At 40.7% G+C, this 19161-nt stretch overlaps 1 pseudogene; it reads right to left on the bottom strand.

Moving 5' to 3' along the window:
• Positions 1-15635: 15635 nt before the first annotated feature.
• LOC105529965 lies at positions 15636-17879 on the bottom strand (annotated as a pseudogene).
• Positions 17880-19161: the final 1282 nt, after the last annotated feature.

Here is a 19161-nt window from a genome sequence, read left to right as displayed (position 1 = left end):
TAATTTATTGCTTTGTAGTTGAGATACTTGCATAATATTCTATTGTGCAAATTTCACAGAACAATGTTGCATTTTCTGAGACAAGGGAATAGGCTCTAATTTTTAAAATAATGCTACATTTAGTTGAAAGTTTCAGTCAGCTGAGTTGAATGAAAAATATAGAACTGTATGTACATTTATCAAATGACAAAATATGTTCATTTTTTGTAAGAAATCAGCAAGTAGAAGACAATGGAGAAGAACAGTACATAAATATAGCAGAACATTCTCTATAAAATTTGCTTATTTTTTGTCTTTCACATGCTCATTCTGCTTTGTTATTTTTATCCAGTTATGTTTAATTTTTCAAGGGTGAGAGATTATGCATAGTACTGTACCAATTAACCTTCCACTCTTACACAATAAATGATTCTTACTAAAAGCAATAGCCTGTTTGCTTATAAAGATATTCTTTGTTTAGAGTATGTTAGAAATTAATGTTCAGACTTATGGAAAATGAGTTTGAATAATTTATTTTCAGAGTGAGTAGCTTAATAAGAACCTTTTTAATTTTATGTAATGTAGATTGTATATATAATTTCTCTTTTTGTAATTAATATGAAAAGGTTGAGTAGGTTATTCATTTTCATGAAGTTTATCAAGAATATGCTCTAGGGGTAAATGGCATGATTTGTATTTCTACCCCACTACTATCTCTAACTAGAAAATGATCTTTGCACCCCAAATTAGCTGTCATAGCTTTATAAATACAACAGCTTTAAAAAGGGATAGGGATTTGGAAGAGCAACTAATATTTAAATACAGGATTTTTTTAAAAAGACTTTCAGCTTCATAGGAAACTGCAAAAATGTTTTAAAATATTTCTGAGTTAATATGTAAAAGCACATTAATATAGATGCCTCTATTAAATACACATTACTCAAAATGCAAACGAAACTTAGATTTTAGCACTGTACAATAATTGTAATGAATGGAGGATGTTATAGAGGACACAGATAGTAATGCAACAACAAATATTTTGAGATAGTGTCAAAATGTGTTAAAATTTCTAAGACATTCAATTATAGATATTTTGAAGAAAATTTGAGATTATATTTTCTGACAATAGTAATTGATTTTGTGGAACACTTCATGCTAATTTTCTTAGCTCAAAAAAAATTAGGACCTAATAGGTTGACTCCATTACAGAAATTCCTTGAATTCTGATAGGAAGATCTTGGAATAGGAAATCTTAGCTATGGTGTAAAAGGATGAAAGATGAGATTACTGGAGAAAGTAGGATTAATAAAAAACGTTAAAAGATTGTTACAAGTACCTATACAAATTCTCTAATGGGGCTTCATGCACTGGATTTTCTACACTAAAAGGCCACTAACCACTCTGTCCTTTAGCTAAAAAAAAAAAAAATTTTTTTAGAGTATGTTAGAAATTAATGTTCAGACTATGGAAAATTTTTTTTTCATAAAATTGTTTTTAAAAACAATTTTTTTAAGGTGTAAAAAAAATTACACCTATATTTGAAACAAAATTTGTAGTAGAAACTCAATTCATTCAAATGAATGAAATAATTTTAATTCCATGTTCTACTCCACATTTGAGTCCTGATCTAAAGATGAAACTAAAGAGGTATGAACAGTCTAAAACTCCTAACGATTCTGTTAAAGGAGCTAATGATATTGTTTGCGTTGGTGATAGAAAAACTTTATGTGACTGAAAAATGATGTATTGTCATTTCATGATTGTAGACTACTATTCATTAGATTTCAAATTTAGAATGAGCTATGGAACTGCCACTACTTTACTTGTTACTTTTTTTATTTCTTCTGTTTACTTTTCAAATCTTTGCTTTGTCTCTAGTGTTCTGCAGGCTGACTATATTAAGTCCTGTGGTGGTTTTATTATTATTATTATTTTAATTTCTTTTTTGATCAGCTGTTGCCTCTTACCCACTTCTTTTTACTTTCTGGAATCCAATGTCATTGTTATCGTAAGACTTAATTTCTGATTTATTTCTCAACAGCTGTACTATTTTTTTTTTCCTGTTTCTAGTGCTGACTATCTTTAGCTTCAACCACTACCCTGAAGTCATCTCCACTTAGACAGCTAACCATATGTAATTTTAAACTATGTAAAACCAAACTCAACCCTTTTACACTAATGACGTTAAAAGTTAAAAACTACGAGGCTGGGTGCAGTGGCTCACTCCTGTAATTCCAGCACTTCGGGAGGCCGAGGCAGGCAGATCACTTGAGATCAGGAGTCTGAAACCAGCCTGGTTAACCCGGTGAGACCCTATCTCTACTAAAAACACAAAAATCAGCTGGACATGGTGGTATGCGCCTGTAATCCCCACTACTCGGGAGGCTGAGGCAGGAGAATTGCTTGAACCCAGAAGGCAGAAGTTGCAGTGAGCCAAGATCACGCCCCTACAGCGTGGGCGACAGAGTGAGACTGCCTCAAAAAAAGAGAGAAAGTTTTAAAAACTAGGGTCTTTGATAAATGCATTCACGGCTTTCTGCCTAAGGCACTTTCTACTTACCTATTTCTGTTCTTTTTGCTTCACTTCAGTCACTCCTCTCAATACAAAGAAAATACTTCTTGATCTTTGCATTGTTGTCCATCTATTAAAAATGCTTATTTGTGATTTGTACAAAACTTGTTTCCTCAATTCAGGTTTCTTTCAGCTCAAATGTCATTTCAAGTCTTGAAATTAGTACCCTGCCCCATCGTTTTAAAAAATCCCTTATCTTGCATCTTCTAGCATTACCACTGCTTATATATTTGGTTCATTTGCCATTGACTGCTTCCCCACTAGAAGATAAGTTCCATTAGGGCAGGGACTTTATTTTGTTCACTGCTATATTCTCAGTACTTAATGCCTTGTATCAATTACATTGTTTTCATTTTTTTAGTGTCCTTCCCAGAAATGCTATGCCCTATAAATGGCCAGCATTACCAAACTTTTTGTCTTACCATTGTTAACCTGATTTGTTAGTATTGGAAACTATCGTATGCTTTACTGTTTCCTGGATTACTTGAGTCTGTTTACTACCAGTTTTTAAACTTGACTGATAAAAATCACCAGAGGTACTTGAGAAACATAGAAAAACGTAAGCCTCATCTCTTGGAATTAAAATGGCAGGGAAATGCTCCAAGTAATGGGGTTTTAATATCTCTTTCATTGACCTGAATAATTAATACAGAGGTTAATTCCACTGTTATAAATAATACACTAATGCTTAAATGAAAACCTGGTTTCTGTAACTATATGGCTACTTAGGAAATATAATCGATACTTTGCAAAGAGATATGCAGAGACGTGGTATATATAAAATAGGAAAATGTAAAACATTTTGATTTGTCTATTGCTTTACCTTTCTTCTTCATTATTTTTAAAATTAGAAGTGGAGTCTTGCTATATTGCTCCAGACTGGTATCGAACTCCTGGGATCAAGGCAATCTTGCTCCCTCAGCCTCCCAAGTAGCTGGGATTACAGACTCAAGCCACAATGACTGGGTTGTCTATTCCCTTATCTTTCGAAAAGAAATACATTTTTAGATAGTATCATGAGACACTATCTTTTTTAACGCACAAGAGCACAACTTGTAAAAACACTAAGAGAAATATGTTGTATTTCCAATGTTTTTAAAGTAAAATTGCAAAAACAAAAAATATCCCCTCTCTTGCTGTTACTTGCTATATTTTTCCCATTAAGAAATTTACATCATGTTTACCCAAGTTAAATTCACCTTCTCTAGGCATACATCATGATGAGTTTTGACAGGTTATGCAGTTGTTGTAACCATCAGTGTACTTGAGACATAAAGTATTTCCATCTTATCAAGTAAGTTCTCTTTTGCTCCTTTCCCCTATACCAAGCCCTTGGCAATCACTGATTTGTTCCTATAGTTTTATTTTTCTCATAATGTCATATAAATGGAATCATATGTATGTTGCCCTTTGAGTTTGCCGTTTGCTTAGCAGGATGCTTTTGTAATTATCCATTATTTTGCATCTATCAGTAGTTCATTTCCTTTTATTGCTGAGTGATCCTCCTTTCTCAGGTTGGAGTGCAGTGGCACAATCATGGCTCACTGCAGCCTTGACCTTTTAAGTATGTCTGTGATTCATTTTGAGTTGATGTTTTCTATATTGTGTGGAACACAAAAAGTTGTGGGTTCTGTTACTGTTTAAATATATATCCAATTTTTTCAGCACCATTTGTTAATAAGACTATCCTTTTTTCCACTACATTTCTTTCTATTTATTTATTTATTTATTTATTTTGAGACAGGGTCTCACTATATTGCCAGACTGGTCTCAAACACCCATGCTCCAAGCCATCCTCCCACCTCAATCTTTCAAGTAGCTGGGACTACAGATGAATGCCACCTTGCCTGGCTTATTTGATTTTTATTGAAAATAAGCTGTCCATATATGTGTGAGTCTGTTTCTGGGCTTTCTATTCTGTCCCATTAATTTATATTTCTGTCCTTATGCCAACACCACACTATGGTGATTACTATAGTTTATAGTAAGCCATAAAATCAGGTAGTCGTGAATCCTATTTTGCTTTTTCAAAATTGTTTTGGCTTTCTGTTTATTTAATATTTTAAAAATTGGATCCCAGACCCGGCATGGTGGTTCATGACTGTAATCCCAGCACTTTGGGAGGCCGAGGCAGGCAGGTTGCAAGGTCAGGAGTTCGAGACCAGCCTGGTCAACATGGTGAAACCCCGTCTCTACTAAAAAAATACAAAAATTAGCCGGGCATGGTGGTGTGCGCATGTAATCCCAGCTACTCAGGAGGATGAGGCAGGAGACTTGCTTGAACCTGGGAGGCAGAGGTTGCAGTGAGCTGAGATCACGCCACTGCACTCCAGCCTGGGCGACAGCAAGACTCCAACTCAAAAAAAAAAAAAAAAAAAAAAAAAAAGGATCTTAATGAACTGCAATGTTTTGTTCTAAATTAGAAAACATGCTGGGATTTTGAGATTGCATTGTTTACATAATCAATTTGGGAAATACTGACAATTTAACAATATTGAGACTTTCAGCCCACGAACACAAAATATGTCTACATTATTTAGGTATTTTAATTTTTCTTATCAGCATATAGCAGTTTTTCAGTGTATACAATCTTGTAACATATATTGTTACATTTATCTTTGGTAAATTATATTTTTGTGCTATTTAAATGTTTTTTTATTTTCAGTTTTTAAGTGCTCATGTTTTGTATTTGACCTTGTGTCCTTTGACCTTGTATCCTCTGATCATGCTCACTGACTCATTGGGTCTAATAGTTTTGTTCCAGATTCTTTAAGATTTTCTGCATAAATGATCATGTCTTTAGTGAAAAGTTTTATTTGTACCTTAGGTTCTTCTATGCACATGATCATGTCTGCAAATAAAAACAGCTGTACTTCCTCTTTGCAATCTGTATACTTTTTTTTCCTTGCTTTACTGCACTAGGTATGACCTCTTATACCATGTTGACATGGGGGAGAGGTGGAGAGTGGATATCCTGGCTTATCCTTTATCTTACAGTGGAAGCATTTAGCCTTTCTTCATTATTATCTTAGCATTAAGTTTTTTTAAATAGATGCCTTTTATCAGGCTTTGTAATTTACCTTGTATTCTTGGTTTTTAGAGAAGCTTTATCATAAATGTTGTCTACTGAGGTGATATGTTCTTTCACCTTAACTTTTAAATGTCTGTATGTTCCATAGTGATCTTTCCTTTTTTTTTGTTTCTGATATTAATTGTTTATCTTTTTTTCTTATTCAGCCTAACTAGAGGTTTGCCAATTTTGTTGATAGTTTTAAAACCAGCTTTTGGGTTTTTTATTGCTTGTTTTTTTATAAAAATGTATTTTTAAAGGCTTATTTATTGAGAGAGAGAGTCTTGCTTTGTTGCCCAGGCTGGAGTGTAGTGGTGCCATCATGGCTCACTGTAACCTTGAACTCCCAGGCTCAAGGGATCCTCCTACCTCAGCCTCCTAAGTAGCCAGGACTACAGGTATGCACCACCATGCCCAGCTAATTTTTTGTAGAGAAGGGGTCTCACATATTTCCCAGACTGGCTTTAACTCCTGGCCTCAAGCGATCCTCCTGCCTCAGCTTCCCAAACTGCTGGGATTATAGGCATGAGCCACTGTGCTCAGCCTAAAAGGCTTTATTTTTTTAGAACAGTGTTAGGTTCATGGCAAAATTGAGAGGAAGGTACAGACATATACTCTCTAGTCTCCACACATATAACCTCCCCATAAGCAGAGTGCTACATTTGCTTACAATTGGTCAATCTGTATTGACACATCATCACCCAAAGTCAGTAGTTCACTCTTGGTGGTGTATATTCTGTGGGTTTGGATAAATGTATAATGACATGTATCCTTCATTATAGTATCATACAGAGTGTTTCCACTGCCCTAAAAATTCTGTGTCCCTCCTATTCATTCCTCTCTCCCTCAATCCCCTAACTTATGGCAACCACTGATCCTTTTACTGTCTCCATAGTTTTTACCTTTCCAAGTGTCACAGTTAGAATCCTATGGCATGTAGCTAGCCTTTTCAGATTGGCTTCTTTCACTTAGTTATATGCATTTAAGTTTCCTCCATGTTTTTCATAACTTGGTAGCCCATTTTTTTCTTAGCACTGAGTAATATTCTGTTGTCTGGATGTACCATAGTTTTATATATCCCTTCACATACTGAAGGACAGATATCTCGATTGTCTTCAAGTTTTGGCAATTATGAATAAAGCTGCTATGAGCATCCATGTGCATATTTTTGTGGAGACATAAATTTTCAATTCGTTCGGGTAAATACCAAGGAGGGCAATTAGTGGATTACATGCTAAGAATATGTTGACTTACGGAAGAACCTCTCAAACTGTCTTCCAAGTGGCTGTACTATTTTGCTTCCCACCAGCAGTAAATGAGAGTTTCTGTTCCACGTGTTTGTCAGAATTTTGTGTTGTTAGTGTGCTGGACTATAGACATTCTAATGGGTGTTTAGTGTTATCTCACTTGTTTTGATATGCATTTCCTTGATGACATATAATATGGAACATCTTTTCATATGCTTACTTGCCATGTGTATATTTTCTTTGGTGAGGCGTTTGTTCAGGTCTTTAATCCCCCCTTTTTAAAAAATTGGGTATGTTTTCTCACTGTTGAGTTTTAAGCATTCTTTGCATATTTTGAATAACAGTCTTTTATCACATATGTCTTCAGCAAATATTTTCTCCTAGTCTGTGTCTTGTCTTCTCATTCTCTCGACAATGTCTTTCACAGAGTAAAAAAAAAATAATAAAAAAATAAACTAATTTTAATGAAGTCCAGTTTATTTTTTCTTTCATGGATTGTGCCTTTGGTGTCCTATAAAAAGGCCTTATCCTGTACAATACTGATAGATGCAGGAGGCAGATAAGGGTGCACAGGGCCTTGTCTGGGCATGACTGCAACAGACTGGGGGCCCGCATGTGCACTGGGAGAATGGGGTGGAGCCACCAGGGATTCACACCTTATGCAGGTGATGGAGCCTGCCGTTTCAGCTTGTGTGTGGTGGCCTGGTATTCAATCTGTGAGGTGGAGGCCTGTTGGCAGGACCACCTCTTTATTTGCCGAGAGCTTTCTTTTTGCCTACTCCTCAACCTTCAGTGTGCCTGTGTGCCCAATTTTTCCTTTTTGTAAGACAAGAACCCAGATTTTAGCTGAACTAAGGAGCAAAAATTCTGCATCATTTTGGTGGCCTGCTTGGAACTATGAGAAATGGTGAGTAAAATGTGGACAAAAAAATTTATTTCCCTGTCATTTCTGAGCCTTCTTGTCCTAAGACTTCTTCTGAAGGTAGAGGAAACTCTGCCCCCTGACCCCCGAGCCCTTGTTGCTCTTGGGGATCAGGAATATTGGTCTCGGTCCAACCCAGCCTTTTCTATGGCATTTCCCTTCTTTTCTGGGGGGACTGTAATGTCACCTGTCCTTTCTTTTACAGTATTGGGGGTGTTCCACTCCCACCCCAATGGCCACAGGTGCACGTGTGGGACAAATGGGTGAGTGGCGGCTCCCTGCCCCACTTCCCTCCCAGCTGGGGTGCATGGCAGTGTCCATTGCATGTGCATGCCATGTCCAGTGGCCATGGAGGGCAGGAATAAGCCACCAACACCGCCCAGCCCAAGGTGGCCTTGGAGGCCAGGGCCCTGTGTGGCCATCAGGACAGCATTTCCTGCTAAGTGCCCACAGAGTCTTCCCTTCCCCCATTCCCCCAGCCAAGGGCTCCAGCTTGGTCTAAGCTCCAGCTTGGTCTAAGCCCCAGGGAAGAAACAGCAATGAAAAGTTTCTCTTGGTTGGGTGTGGTGACTCACGCCTGTAATCCCAGCACTTTGGGAGGCCAAGGGAGGTGGATCACCTGAGCTCAGGAGTTGAAGACCAGCTTGGTCTACCTGGGGAAACCCAGTCTCTACTAAAAATACAAAAACTTAGCTGGGCATGGTGGCCTGTGCCTGTAATCCCAGCCACTGGGGAGGCTGAGGCAGGAGAATTGCTTGAATCTGGGAGGCAGAGGTTGCAGTGAGCCAAGATCACACCATTGCACTCCAGCCTAGGCAACAAGAGTGAAACTCCGTCTCAAAAAAAAAAAATATATATATATATATATATATCTCCCTGTTGGAGAAACCTATTTGCATAAGACTAAGAGGTTCTTCCTTCAGGCATCTTTCCAGCCCTGCATTTAAGCTGTTTTTTTTTTTCATTTTCTCCACCCTGTCAGGAGTTAACAGTTTTTTGTTTTTGTTTTTCCTTTTAGAAGACGTTTTACAGGACCTCAATTCACAAGACATCCTTTTGTCTCCCTTGTTGGAGGAGGACTCAATTCTACAGCTTCACCTTAGCATTCAGCTTATGATAAGGAGTCCATGCAACCCCCTGAGGCAGGTCTTTTGTCCCAAACTCAATTCCAAACTTCGACTTGAAGCCCTAGGAAAGAAAACTGTATCTGAGGGATTCAGAGGCAGACGATGACTGAAGTTAAAAGGCACAGTGCAGGTGAGCATGACTAATTGCTGCTGATTAAGCCAAGTCTCCCATTTCATGGATAAAGGTCATGCTAGCATCCCATGGCATAAATGAGGTCTAGGGAACTCAAGCTACTGACAGCAGGGGAGATAGGACATACATGGGTAAGAGAGGATAATCCTATCACCTAGGTCCCACTGTTAACATGGGTGAAAGCTGCTTTGACACTCATGGGCAGCACCCATGTGCTGGTGACCACCTGGTGGTGTGGTCACTGGGACTCAGGGATAAAAATAAAGAAAGAAGGATGCCTCACTTTCTCTACCTCATGTACCTCAGGTATTCACTAGGAAGAGAAGGGAATCAGGGATGCCTCTCTCCCCTCTTTCTAGATGCACAGCCATTCATTTTCAGTCTGCACCTCTTTCAAATGCATACTGAGTCCTGGGGTTGCTTTGAAAAAATGCTGCCTTTTTCCTCCTCTGTCCTTTCTTTACAGATGGGTGGTTGTGTCCCCATGCTACATGGCACTCCCCTCAGCTGTATCCTCCAAACTGGGAAAAGTTAATTTCCCAAGCCTTAAACTGGTTGGCTTGGGATTGAACTTGAGGGGTTGGAAGCCAGAAGCCTGACATGCTAGAAAAAGGATAAGAGTTTTTTTAAACCAGTCAGGCTTTTGGCCTCCCTGTCCCTGTGCAAATCAGTAAAGAGAATGATAAGGATCACTGTTTATATTCTCTTTAAAGTTTTAATTATGAAAAAGTATTTGTGAGGTTGGTCTTAAGCTGAAGCCAATCTGGTGTGCTTGGCATGTCTCTCTGTATGATTCTGTCAGAAATAGGGGTACCATAGGATGCGATGTGGGCCTAGGACTCCATAGGCCCACTGTTCAACACAGTCTAGCAAACCGGTCAGTGGCAAACTTTGCTGCAGGTCTCCATCTTGTTTTACTTCCTTGAAAGGATGACCTGTAACCACGTGGCAGTGCTTTCTTTTAGACTCTGCCATTTTACAACGGTGGCCTGGGTTCAATCTTGGCTTAGGTAAAGGGTCCTTACTAGTTTGATATCTGCATGGCCTTTACCATTTGTTGATTCGCTCCCCCTTCATGAACCACCTTCAATTTTCCTTTCTCTGAGCACCTAGGAGATTACCTTTGGTAAAGTTCAAAAGCCAGAAATATTGGCTGCTTGGCATGGGCAAAGTCAGGTAATAAGGGATTTAAAAGGATTTTCTTAAAGAGCACTCAGCTTAATTAAAAGTGGATATCCAAGTTATAGGTATATTAGACCTTTATGTTTTTCTCCTCTTGGATCTTATTTTGTTGGAAAAAAGTTGTTTTCTCAGTTGACTAAATTCTTTTTCTCCATTTTTTCTTGCCACCCTTAATGTATACATGGGAGGCCCTAAGATAATTTTTGATGGCCTGGTAAAAACAGAAAAGGTGCCACTGCTTCCACTTTTGGAGAGACCTCTGTTTTCCTCATGGAGCTCCAGGAATTAGAGGCAGATGGATCCCTTTCAAAATCTGCTTTTGTCTTCCAGCTATACCTGTTTATTAGGCCTTAGAAACTGCATGCTTTCCTAGCCTTGCTCTTAAAGGGCCCCACTTAGAGGCCAATAGTCCAATAAGGAGATTGGTGAACAGAAAATCTTTTTTTTTTTTTTTGAGACAGAATCTCGCTCTGTCACCCTGGCTGGAGTGCAATGGCAAGATCTTGGCTCGCTGCAACCTCTACCTCCCAGGTTCAAGCAATTCTTCTGTCTCAGTCTCCTGAGTAGCTGGGACTACAGGCGCCCACCACCACGTCCAACTAATTTTTGTATTTTTAGTAGAGATGAGGTTTCACCATATTGGTCAGGCTGGTCTCAAACTCCTGACCTCAGGTGATTCACCCCCCTCAGCTTCCCAAAGTGCTGGGATTACAGGCGTGAGCCACCGCGCCTGGCTGGTAAACAGAAAATCTTGTAACTACTGGATCTGCTTCTGTTTGTCTGTGTGGTTATATACGTGTTGCGTGTGATGTCTATAAAAAAGAGAGCTCTAATTAATTGGCATAAAGGAAAATGAGTACTTAGATCAAATATTTTTGAAAGAAAAATAAAAGCTATAATGCCTTTTAGTTCATGTGACATTAATCTTTGAGTAATGAAAACAGTCTTGGCTGGGCACAGTGGCTCACGCCTGTAATCCCAGCACTTTGGGAGGCCGAGGCGAGCGGATCACGAGGTTAGGAGATTGAGACCATCCTGGCTAACACGGTGAAACCCGATCTCTACTAAAAACACAAAAAATTAGCCGGGCGTGGTGGTGGGTGCCTGCAGTCCCAGTTACTCTGGAGGCTGAGGCAGCAGAGTGGCATAAACCTGGGAGGCGGAGCTTGCAGTTAGCCGAGATTGCACCACTGCACTCCAACCTGGGCAGCAGAGAGAGACTCTGTCTCAAAAAAAAAAAAAAAGTCTTAAAGATTATTGGTAAAATGCAAATGTAGTTAAAATGGAAGTAGGTGGTCTAAATTATGTGAGTCAGATACTAGATTTGCTAAATGTTTTAAAGTTGTAAACTGTTTCTTTGGCCTTTGAGAACTTGCCTGTTTTACAACATGGTAAGTCCTGCGTACATAGGCCTTAATCTCAGTAAATATTCTTAATCATGTAATCTTAGTAAAATATTATAAGAAGGCATGGAAATCTAAATTTTTGCCTATGGTAAAAGGATTGCTTTAAATTAGTTAAAAATAAAGCTAAAGGTTTAAGAAAATTATGGAAGGATTGTAAAAATCAATCTTGCAAAAGAAATTCTATGTGTAAACATTGACTAAATTCAGTAGTGTATTATATTGTTTTTCTGTAAATTCAGCATTGAAATAAAAGCATAACAAATTTCCCTTAAGGCACGAATCTGCTCTTTAGCAAAATTTGTAAAGGGTTATAAAAGGTTATAAGAATCTTACCTCGTGGTCAAACTGCTTAAGATTGGATAGAATTGTCTAAGTTTTCATTAGAAAATTGGGGTTGACATTAACAGTAAACTAATGTAAGGGCAAAATTTGGCTTTCTCTCCCATGTACAAGATTTTTGTGTAATAGTAAAGGATAATGAAAGATTTCTGTTTGCCTTGTGGATAGGCTGCCAAGGAAAAGAAAGAGAAAGCAGGAGACAAATTATTTGGAAAGCTAAATTTTCCCTCTTAATCAGTAAAGGTTTTTGCTTTGTTTTAAAATTTTTGAGTCATCATTTTGGCAAAATAAATAACTTCCATATGGTAATATGGAATTCTATTTCATAACATTAACGGGCTTCCCAAAATCAAATTTCAGCCTCAAGATTGTCTTTCCTGACCCCTACCTTTTCAGTGGTACAGAGGGCCCCTGGAACATTCAAAAGACAGGTAAGCAGGATTATTTGACATGTTTAGGTATGTGTGATTGCCAATATGATGTTTAATCTTCTTCAGATTGTACTTTAGGAAATAATATTAACATTTGTTTCAGAATTGTATGAGATTTCTAAAATTCAATGACTGAGTATATGCTATCAATCACAATTAAGATTATTATGTTATTAGAAACCACAGAGATAACCAAATTTCTTTGTCAGTCATGTTTTGAGAGTAACTACCCTGGACATTTTGTTATTCACAGACAATTGTTGTCTTGTTTTGATCCTCTTCAAAACACAGTTTATAATCAGCTATAGAACCTGACAGGTGCTCTCAAATGCAAGTTTCTGATAACTTTGGGGAATGTGACAATGGAATAAAAAGAAGTACAGGACTCATGAAGAGCTGAAGTGTTCATGAATATCAAGCAAAGCAAGAGTAAACTGAATGGACTGACCTCATAGAAAACTGAAGTACTATTTTTTCATACCTTTGCTTGGAACATTCCTGATCCTTGTTTTGTTTTTCAGAGTCAAGGATATGTATTTTGAGCTATTTATGGCCTTTAATAATTGAGTAACGTATACTCCTGTGAACAAAATTTGGAGCATATTTGTTTTTTTCTCTGACTGGCTTCTTCAGGATTTGGAAACTTGTTATGAGTATTCTTGACTTATGGCAGTATAGTTGTTTGCATCAGTGCAGTAAGAATCCATTTTCTTTTGCAACAGGATGCAACTAGAGAAACTGGTTGTTTTACCAAGGCTTTGACTGGAAGGGTGTGCTTCCCTTTAAGGAATCAAGCTTGACTTGCAGAGCCGATAAAAGCCCCTTGGGAAAACTGACCTCATACCTTGTCTACACAGTCCCTGTACAGGGTTCCTAACCTATGGTGAGTAAAGAATGTCACTTTCTAACAGGTCGTGGAATGCCATGTTCTTGGGACCTCAAGAAGAATGGAGTTTACCCAACTCATAGATATTTGAGTGTACAAACCCATGGCTGGGCTTGGCTTTCGAAAGTTCTATCTGAGATTCCTTGTGGAACAGAATTCCATCAAAGCCTATGTAGGCTGAGGCAGGAGAACAGGAGAATCGCTTGAACCTGGGAGGCAGAGGTTGCAGTAAGGCAAGATCACACCACTGCATTCCAGCTTGGGCGACAAGAGCGAAACTCTGTCTCAGAAAAAAAAAAAAAAAAAAAAAAAAAAAAAAGCCTATGTAAAAACAATTATTCTTGTTGCACTTTATGCAAGTAATCAAGCCAAGTATTAAGACTAAACTCTATTTGGCAAACAGCTCAGGCTTATCATGATTTGCTTTTAAGTAATTGAGGATTGGAGAGAGAGAAATTATGTTTTGAAATTTATCATACATTTGTCATTAAATTCTAAACTCATTAGTTGTTTTTAAGTTTTTGCCTACATTTTAGACTAACCCTACTTGTTGCTGTGGACCAATCAGCAATCTCCGGCTGCAGCTCAGAAGGAACAAAAGGGATGGGTAATGTAAAAATCTAGATTAATATTTTAATTCTGAGTAATTATCCTGCAAATCCTACCAGGTGATGGGAGTAAATAGGTGCTCCTAACCTGGAGGTTTCTTTTTGGGAAAATAAGACCTATGGAGCTCACCAAAGCCAAGTCTCATGCACCCAAATCTTACCAGGCATGACTGTAGCCACCAGTTATCTGGGAGTGTTGGAAGTCTTGGGATTTTTGAGCTGTCTTTACCCTTTTTTGTTTCGTTTTGCTACATGTTTTCTAATAACACAGTTTGTCTCTTCTTACCTTCAGGCCACTGAACTCCAAACGATCATGTAACAGGAACCTTAAACAATAGCCCCCTTTTACCAAGGACCCTTAGATAGGCCTCTGAGGGAGATCTGATTGCTGTCTTCCCAAAACAGTGCCCTCTGTCAGCAGGAAGCAGTTAAGATTGGTCTTTGTCCTTATCCTTATTCTAATGGCAGTTGAATGTACTTCTTTAGAGGAGGGAATGATCCACGAAGAAAGCAGATAAGGGAACCTGCCCAGGGCCTTGTCTAGGCATGCCCACGACAGACTGGGGCCCCACTTGTGCGGGGTGAAGCCAATGGGGATTTGCACCTTATGCAGGGGGAGGAGCCTGGCCTCCTCAGCTCATGTGTGGTGGCCTAGTATTCAATCTGTGAGGTGGGAGCCTGTTGGCAGGACTCCCTTTTTGTTTGCTGAGAGCTTTCTTTTTGCCTAATAAATCAGCTCTCCTCAACCTTCAATGTGTCCTTGTGCCTAATTTTTTCCTGGTCATGAGATAAGAACTTGGATTTTAGCTGAACTAAGAAGCAAAAATCCTGCATCAATATGACAGACAAAAGAAAGCAAATTAAAAAAAAAAGCCAGGTGCAGTGGCTCATGCCTGTAATCCCACCACTTTGGGAGGCTGAAATGGGCAAATCACCTGAGGTCAGGAGTTTGAGATCAGCCTGGCCAACATGGTGAGACCCTGTCTCTACTAAAAATTAGCCGGGCAAGGTTAGCTGGGCAAGGTGGTGTGTGCCTGTAATCCCAGCTATTCAGGCAGCTGAAGCAGGAGAATCACTTGAACCTAGGAGGCAGAGGTTGCAGCGAGTGAAGATTGCTCACAAAAAAATGCATTTATCTAATTTATGTTTATTAAAAGGACAGATATGTTTAGTCTTCATCTTATTTTTTATTTATAATGCTTTATATTCTCTTTTACTTTATGTATTATCTTTGATTTGCTCTCTTTTTCTCTGTGTATTTTTTTCTGATATCTGTAAGGTCTGTTTTTAGTTCTTATATCAGTTATTTTTATAAATTTTATACTTTTTAACTCTTTCTTGATTTATAAAATTCACATAGTGTCTAATGACTCTTTTTTATGAAATATAAAACATTTAGTAAACTATTCTCTGTCCCTCTCCCATATTTTCCCTCCTGATATTTTATTAACTAGCTTATATTGTTAATTTGTAAAGTTTTGCAACACATACATTGTATTCTACAATCAAAATGTCTACATTGGTAAATTTATTTCTATACATTTATTCAATATTCCCATTTTATCAAGATTTCTGTTTTTTGTTTTTTTTTTTAATCTTTGAAATAATTTGTTTACTTTTGAACACATGCATTGGGAGAACAACGCTAATCCAGCCTGGGACCTGCTTCCTGCTGCAACATTTCCAGGCCCTAAGAGTAGGCCAAGGCAAGCACATGAGCACATCTTTCCATGTTAAGTAGTGGGAGATTCCCTAAGTAAAAGGCGTTTCCTCAAGTAGGACACATGCAGTCTCCAGCAACAGTGCTGGGGGTTGGGGGTTCTGGGGCCTTCAGGCCAGGGCACTCCCATGACTTGGGAGAAGCCACCTGGTGTTCCAGGCCCTGTCAGGTGAGGCTCCTGCAGCTCAGACCAGACTCTTCTCAAATTTGGTTTAAAAAAGCAATCCGTGGTCTCTTTGGAGGCTTGCTTCTTGGAGCAGCCACAGCACAGCTGAACACAAACCTGTTGCCCTTTGGGTTACTGAGAGACAGGACTAGCTGGATTTCCTAGGCCAAGAATCCCTAAGCCTAGCTGGGAAGGCGACCACATCCACCTATAAACAGGGGGCTTGCAACTTAGCTCACAGCCGACCAATCAGGTAGTAAAGAGAGCTCACTAAAATGCTAATTAGGCAAAAACAGGAGGTAAAGAAATAGCCAATCACCTATCGCCTGAGAGCACAGAGGGAGGGACAATGATTGGGATATAAACCCCAGACATTCAAACAGGGAGGGGCAACCCCCTTTGGGTCCCCTCCCATTTTATGGGAGCTCTATTTTCACTCTATTAAATCTTGCAACTACACACTCTTCTGGTCCATGTTTGTTAGGGCTCAAGGTGAGCTTTTGCTTACCATCCACCACTGCTGTGTGCAGTGGCAGACCCACTGATGACTTCCATCCCTCGAGATCCAGCAGTGTGTCTGCTGCCTCCTGATCCAGTGAGGTGCCCATGGCCACTCCCTGTCGGGCTAAAGGCTTGCCATTGTTCCCGCAGGGCTAAGTGCCCAGGTTGGTCCTAATGGAGCTGAACACTAATCAGTGGGTTCCATGGTTTTCTTCTGTGACCCACGGCTTCTAATAGAGCTATAACACTCACCACATGGCCCAAGATTCCATTCCTTGAAATCGGTGAGGCCAAGAATCCCAGGTCAGAGAACAAGAGGCTTGCCGCCATCTTGGAAGCAGCCCACCACCATTTTGGGAGCTTTAAGAAGAAGGACCCACACCCCCTCTCCCCTTCCCCCTGTAACATTTCCACATTGGTCAGACTTTGCATATTTTAGCTCCAGATAGGGTAGAAGGTCTTGTGGCAGATCCCCGGCTGCTTCTTTGCTTGTTCTTGGACAGGACGTCTGTGCAGCACTCCACCTCCTGGATCTGCTTGTTGCACGCACCCACCTTCTCCTTGCTCACCTCCCTGGGCCCTGGCCCGAGGTAGGGCTGGCAGATCCAGGGGAAGGGCAAGTCGCTGGCTGTCTTTGCTACCTCCTGCCTAGATATTTCCTCCTGACACCACAGCTTCAACTCCTGGCTCACGCAGCAACCTCCTCCAGGGTCTTCACCTTGGCCAGCTCCTCTGGCAGCTGCTGATGTACCTGCAGTGCACGGTGCCACAGCTTGAAGAGGTGGGCCCTGACGCAGGACAGTGGCCAGGGGTGCTCCTGCAGGATGTCCAGGTACTCCCTGGCCAGCTCCCACACCACAGGGCTCCGGCCCTCAAATAGGGCGAGGTTGTACGGGTTACCCTCGGCTCTCATGAGTCCCTGCACGCCTGTGTCCTAAATGTAGCCCTCCACATTCCACAGGCACTGGATGTTTCCGTTTGCAAACACAAGGATGGCCACAGCCTTCCACACTGCTCGCAGGACGCTGCCGCCGACAGGGGCCCCATCTGCTTCTTGGCACGCCCATGCAAGTTCAGCAACTGGCAGCTGGCCTTCTCCAGGATCTGGACGTACCTCATAGTCTTGTCAATCTCTGGAAAGACACGAATTTTGCATGTGACCGGAACAGAGTTTCTCGTGTGTCAGCTCAATCATTCTTTGGAGCAGGTCCCACTCGTCTGGCAGGTAGGCGCCATAGTGACCTCTCTTGGCTATCACCTGTAGGCGGCCCAAGTTCAGGTTGATGGCGTCACAGTAATCCTGAGCCAGGAGAGCTGTCTGAACTAACACCTCAGGGTCATTGGCACAGAACTGCAGGATGAGGGGCCCGGTCCTTAGGGTACACCTCGCAGTACAGGTTTTCCTTTCAGTAGTTGGTGTTGTGGCTGAATACCTGAGTGTGCAGCGTGGGTGTGTAGCACAGCTGTGCCCCATGGCGGCGGTTCAGCAGACTCCAGGCCAGCTTGCTCTGGTCACCATGGGGGCCACCACATGGCGCGGCCCTGCCCCAGGGTGCAACTCCAGAACTCGAAGCCCTGCTGCTTTGGCATGGTCTTCAGGTGCCCGAGGGTCCCGTCTTGTCAGCTGCGCACCGTTGGCTACGGAGGCGTCGGGTGCTGGGCGCCAGGTGCCGGGTTCCCAGGCCAGCCTGGCTCCCGCCTAGCCGCCTCCCGGGGTCCCTGCCAGTGCTCGGGCCTAAGGGAACACCTGCACCGCGCGGGGGCTGCTGCCGGGCCCAGGGCTCCAAGTTGCCACCCAAAATTTCTACTTTAATCTCGAGGTTGAGTCGGTTCTGTCATCCAATAGATTTTGCAGAGACTTCAGTGTTCTCCCAGTTCAGTGAGGTCTTAGGACACCTGCCTTTCATCTGTGTATCCCCTTGACTGAATATCATGCCCAGAGGTCGAACTTTGTTTCCCTCAGCCTTTTGTAGCTATTGCTACGTCGTGTGCTGTTAACAGCCTTTTTCCTCATGTAGTTAGTTGTTTTGTAAGGAAACACGAAGAACTTTTTATTCTTAATTTCACTAACTTAACCAGAATATGTGTTTATGTTGATAATCTGTATACTTTTTCACACTGCAGATTGCATTACTTCTTCCATTTATGAAAGTTGTTTTAAGAAAATAGTATCTATGAATATATTTTCTGTTTCATTGTCCTCTTTTTCTATAATCTTCTATATTATTTCTTCAATCTATTTATTTATTTATTTATTTTTGAGACGGAGTCTGACTCTGTCACCCAGGCTGGTGTGCAGTGGCATGATCTCTGCTCACTGCAACCTCCGCCTCCTGGATTCAAGCGATTCTCCTGCCTCAGCCTCCCGAGTAGCTGGGATTACAGGCACCCATCACCATGCCCGGCTAATTTTTGTATTTTTAGTAGAGACGGGGTTTCACCATGATGGCCAGGCTGGTCTTGAACTCCTGACCTCAGGTGATCTGTCTGCCTTGGCCTCCCAAAGTGCTGGGATTACAGGTGTGAGCCGCTGCGCCCGGCCTCAATCTGTTTTTCTTATTTTGCATCTGCAGTCATTCTCTTATGTCTTTCTCTCTAAGCCGCTGATTTGATTTTCAGCTGTGGTTGTTTTGCCACATGCTGTTTCTAATTTCTTTATAATTTTTAACAGTGGTGTTTTGGTTTTTAATATTTACTTTGGTTTCATAAATCTCCCCATTCTTTTATTTTGACTGTATAGTTCTCCATTCAGCTTTCCAGTTTAGCTAATTTCCTATTACTACGAACAACCCTGAGATTAATATCCTTGCATATGTCCGCTTATAGGCTGAGCCTGTGTAAGAAAATTCTCGCATATGTACCCAGGAATAGG

Source organism: Mandrillus leucophaeus, unplaced genomic scaffold (genome assembly GCF_000951045.1).
Source record: "Mandrillus leucophaeus isolate KB7577 unplaced genomic scaffold, Mleu.le_1.0 Scaffold796, whole genome shotgun sequence".
In the NCBI taxonomy this organism is placed as follows: Eukaryota; Metazoa; Chordata; class Mammalia; order Primates; family Cercopithecidae; genus Mandrillus; species Mandrillus leucophaeus.
Note: the sequence above shows the minus strand (reverse complement) of the source record. Positions and strands in the feature narration are given on the sequence as shown.